General features: G+C 42.8%; 1 protein-coding gene across 1 annotated transcript in view; it reads right to left on the bottom strand.

Annotated features, from left to right (window-relative positions):
• The window catches only part of FTO (fat mass and obesity associated), a gene marked incomplete at its 3' end in the record, with an annotated part of 177,145 nt that overhangs the window by 158,938 nt on the left and 12,919 nt on the right, over positions 1-5,288 (bottom strand). The window lies entirely within an intron of this gene.

Here is a 5,288-nt window from a genome sequence, read left to right as displayed (position 1 = left end):
AATGATCAAATTCAAAACGGCGCTATTTTGCATAACACGCCGACATTATTTTAAACCAGCTTGCAAAGATCTGCATCTTTTGTTTTTTACATTTAAATGATGTGATCTCATTTAGCTTTGCCTGTATTAACATATAAAATACTTGGGGAAAGGGGGAGAAACTATCTTGTTTATTAAATAAACATCAATGTCTTCCATGCTTCATGTAAACTCGAATGTAAGCCTGGCACTAAACGTTAGCAGAGAGACAAAATGTTGACCTCTTATTCTACGTATTTAAAGTACTTTCATCCCACAGTTTATTATAATGAGGCTTATTATAACAGGAATAAACCAACAATTTACACAATAAACATTAAGCATAAAAGACAAATCAGCAAAATAATCTAATGGTGCAGTCGGTGTGGAGGAAAAACAATGAAACACACACACACACCGCCCCGCAAGATGTGTTCCATATTTTCTGGTCTTGTCCTAAGATTCAAACATTTTGGAAGACTGTGGTAAATTATGTTAATTAAATGTTGGGTAGGGAAACATCTTTTGAACCAAAATTAATTCTTCTGGGTTTTTGGAGAGGTTATGTAGACAATTCAGATCTGTAATTAGTACTAAGTTTATTTACAGCGGCAAGGATGGTTATTGCAATAAACTAGAAAAAGCCAGAATCACCAACTATCAGTGAGTGGTTTAACAAGTTTTGGCTTATTGCACTATTATCTAAATTAACATACTATCAAAGGGCTAGCAGGAGTAACTCTATGGAACCTGATTTATTTACTAAATAGTGGAAATTATTACTTTTTTAAAGAAAAAATGTATAAGATATACCCAATTGCTTATTATGATTTCTTGAAAAAGCACTGGGGAATTTGTTTTGTGTGTGTGCACCTATATATCTATAACTATGTGTACCTATGTGTGTGTGTACCTACATATCTATAACTATCTATCTACATATGCTTTTTGAGGGGGGAAAACTGATCTACATATCATTTTTTTTAAATAAAATGCATTATAGGTCAAAACTGTCTCGTCACCTAAGAGATTTTCAAATTGTGATTAGCACTGTATGAGCCGACATATTTATGCAATCTGTAATAAAAGTTTTGTCAATAAGTTTCAGTTTTTCATTCATTCTCAAAAGCCCAATTTCATGCTGTCCCAGAGGCTTCTGTAAGGGCTATTTAGGTCAGTGGTCCGATCCCACCCTGTGGCGCCACAGATGACACCTCCCTGCCGCCAGCGAGTCGCTGCCTTCATAAAAACAAAGGAGTTTTTCACTTGGATCTTCCCTACCACTCACTGATTGGACTGGAGAAGATTCAGGATCCTTCATACTATGGCAAACCTAGACAGCATAATAAAAAGTAGAGACATCATCCTCCAACTAAAGGCCGTATGGTTGAAGCAATGGTATTCCCAGTAGTACTGTATGGCCGCGAGAGTTGGACCATAAGGAAGGCCGAGCGCTGAAGAATAGATGCTTTCGAATTATGGTGCTGGAGAAGACTCTTGAGAGTCCCCTGGACTCCAAGGAGATCAAATCAGTCAATCCTAAAAGAAATCAATCCTGACTGTTCCCCGGAAGGCCAGATACTTTGGCCACCAAATGAGAAGGGAGCCCTCACGGGAGAAGACCCCGATGCTGGGAAAGACTGAAGGTAAAAGAAGAAGTGGATGGCAAAGGATGAGATGGTTAGACAGTGTTATCGATGCAACAAACATGAAATTGAGCAAACCCCGGAGGACGGCGGAAGACAGGAGGGCCTGGTGTGATGTGGCCCATGGGGTCGTGAAGTCAGACTTGACTGTGTGACTGCAAAAGTTCATACAATCAAGAATGATAGACAATAATAAAGATGATGAGCTTCGTAGTGTGTATAATTCCTTGTTTTAATCAATAACAGGACGCCATCCAGAAGAGGTGATGATGTCAAGAAGAGACGGACATCTCGAGTAATGATCCGTTTCGAAAATTTCCTTTGTCAAACAAGTCTCAGTTCTGTGTTCTTTCTTAGTACAGTCAACAGCAATATAATTCTAAGATTCAGATAGTTCTTTTCACAGCTCTCAGCTAACAATCTTTAGACTTGTAGTCCGACTTAAAGACTTGTTTGACAAAGAAAATTTCCGAAACGGATGATTACTCGAGATGTCCGTCTCTTCTTGACGTCACCACCTCTTCTGGATGGCGTCCTGTTATTGATTAAAACAAGGAATTATACACACTACGAAGCTCATCATCTTTATTATTGTCTATCATTCTTGATTGTATGAACTTTTGCAGCAATTTGTGTTTTGATGTCTATTGTATTGCTGCTCCCTTAATTGCTATTTGTTTGTTGACTGTGTGACTGAACAACAAATACAGGACTCATGGATCACTGTGAGGCAGTGGGGGGAGGATCACCTCAGCAGCAGTCTTTGGCCTCCAGATCAGCTGTGCAGCAAGGGAGGAAAGGAGGGATCATGGGGAAGCAGTAGTGGCGACCTGATCAGCTGTCCAGCAGGGGGAGCAGCGGTGGCAACCCCATCAGCTTTCCAGTGAGGAAAAGGAGCATTGGGTAGCCTGAGGAAGCCAAGCACTTCTCCTCAAAGCTGGGCAGCCAGCAAACGTTCAACAGAAACACAATCTGGAAACTCAACGATATGACGCCTCAATAACAGAATTCAGCTTAAGGCAAAAGCCCTCTGAAAGAGAACTGGTTTAACCAACCTTCCAAAAAACTAACAGGACTGGGGCAAAGACAAGTCCCATGGGGAAGAAAACTCCATAACCTTACAACCACAGTCAAGAAGATCCTGCCCCATGTGAACTCCCACCACACCTCATACCAGTCCTCATCAAGAGGCATATTTTCAGGTTCATGGACAAGAGAGTGGTAGAAACGATCATGGGCATCAACCCAAAATGGCTGCCACAGGGATGGAGACAATCACAAAACGTCGGGAGGCTCCAACTCAAGTGTCCTTTTATAACAGAGGCAGCTGCTTCGGAATGGGCAATTCCTGCAGATGAAAAGATGGTGCCTCCTGGAATCTTCTGAAGTACTGCCTTCTCCAAAATGGAGGCAAAAATCTGGGTTTGGATCTTTGCTGTGGGGAAAACATGGTTTGAGGAGGGCTTATTCTCCACATAGCCACAGGGCAAAATAAAAGAAAGACCGTGGCCAAACCATGACTGAATGGGGTCAGTCTCTGGTGTCTTCAGCTAAAGGATTACAGTGTTGAGAAAGACCCATTTCCAACCGAATCCTTGAAGTGGTGGTGGACAGGGCTATCAAACGACAGCCAATTTATGACAACACCTCATGGGGTGTTCAAGGCAAGACACAAACAGCAGTGGTTTGCCATCTCCTGCCTCTGCATAACAACCTTGGACAACTTGGTGGTCTCCCATCCAAATACTAACCAGGGCCGACCCTGCTTAGCTTCTGACAGCTGAAGAGATTGAGCCAGACTAGACCCTGAAGAGCTGAGGCAAACCATCGATTCTTCTAAATTACAGGGATCACTGAACTAATTCTGTATAAGGCAAACTTCATACGTACACACAATGCCAAGGCATATGCCCACTCTCAACCCAAAAGCGGTGTCCCACAATCTTCAGCAATCTCCCTGGGCATCGTGAGGTGTGGCACCCTCACAGACGCAACCTTGATGGAGGACGAGCCGATCTCTCCCTGAGCGGTGTTGGGTTAAAAACGGCAACGTCGACTTTCCCACACGAGGCATCATTTCAGGCATGCAGCGCATGAAGCACCGGTTGCCTTGGGGTCATGAAATAATACTCAAAACTTTATAATCATCCATTGATTTACTCTTCAGCATAGTATATCATTTGAATCCAAAGGGAACATAAAGAGCTATTTGTGAGGTCAACCACAGTACAGTCAGCGTCTGACACAATATCGATGGCAAGGTGGAAAGAAATTGCCAAATACAGCAGATCAATACCTCGTTTCACCGCTGCAGCCCTTTCGGCCGGCAAAATAAATAAATAAATAAACGCGCATGCTTTACAGCTATGGAAATAATAATAATGGAAGTGGGAGATAGATGTTTCCCTCCAGCTAAACTATTTGATTAGCTGAGGGCAAAGGTGACCACAGCAGTTGCACTAAAGTAACTTTATCACCTTAACAAAGAAAGAAGTGGGGGGGGGGGGGGGGGAATGAGAAGCAGATAAAAAGGGCGAAAATGAAACGGAGAAGATCCAAAAACAAGAGAGAGAGACAGTGCCATTACTTAAGGAAGCGACTGCTGCGTTGCCACGGCGTCGTGATGTGCGAAACACGGCACGGATCTCGATTTCTCCCGAAGAAGAGCATTATTATTTTTAACTGAAACGGTTCTGCTGTCATTTATGGTTTAAAGCACGGGTCCCCAACGCGGAGCCCGTGGGCAGCACAGCACCCGCCGACATCGTTTCTGGCACCCGCCAAGAGTTTTTAGAAAGTGGGTGGGGCTTTTGACCAGCAAGGCTTCTGACAGACCACTGGAGATTTGATTGGCTCAGTACATTTTTTTAAAAAAATGTTGCTTTGGCAGCAGCCGCCCCCTTTATTTATTTATTTATTTATTTATTTATTACATTTCTAAATCGCCCAGTCTCTGACTCCACAAGGCTCTGGGCAATTTATAACAGGTTAAAAAGCGATACAGAAATACAGTTTCTAAATCAACAAATCAGTTATTCTTAATTGAACAGTCTCCAGATGGCTTCCGTAATTTAATCTAGAAACCTACTCTGTTCTTCTATCTTGTGGGCGGGTTAGGGAGGAGGCGGAAGCGGGCAGAATGGAAGAAAGGAGGAGAGGGCCAGATATGATGGAAAACCACCGTGTGCCGTCAGCCAAAAGCCTGGTGGAACATCTCTGCATTACAGACCCTGAGGAACCCTCAATAAAGAAGGCCAACGCTATGCTGGGGATTATTAGGAAGGGTATTGAAAACAGATCAGCCAATATCATAATGGCCCTATATAAATCAATGGTGCGACCTCATTTGGAATACTGTGTGCAATTCTGGTCACCACACCTTAAAAAGGATATTGTAGCTTTGGGAAAAGTGCAGAAAAGGGCAACTCGAATGATAAAGGGGTTGGAACACTTTCCCTATGAGGAAAGGTTAAGGCGCTTAGGACTCTTTAGCTTGGAGAAACCATGACTGAGGGGTGACATGATTGAGGTTTATAAGATTATGCATGGGAAAGAGCAGGTAGAGAAAGAGGTACTTTTCTCCCTTTCTCACAATACAAGAACTCGTGGGCACTCCATGAAATT

Source organism: Gekko japonicus, unplaced genomic scaffold, assembly GCF_001447785.1.
Source record: "Gekko japonicus isolate JY-2015 unplaced genomic scaffold, Gekko_japonicus_V1.1 scaffold1051, whole genome shotgun sequence".
Taxonomy (NCBI): domain Eukaryota; kingdom Metazoa; phylum Chordata; class Lepidosauria; order Squamata; family Gekkonidae; genus Gekko; species Gekko japonicus.
Note: the sequence above shows the minus strand (reverse complement) of the source record. Positions and strands in the feature narration are given on the sequence as shown.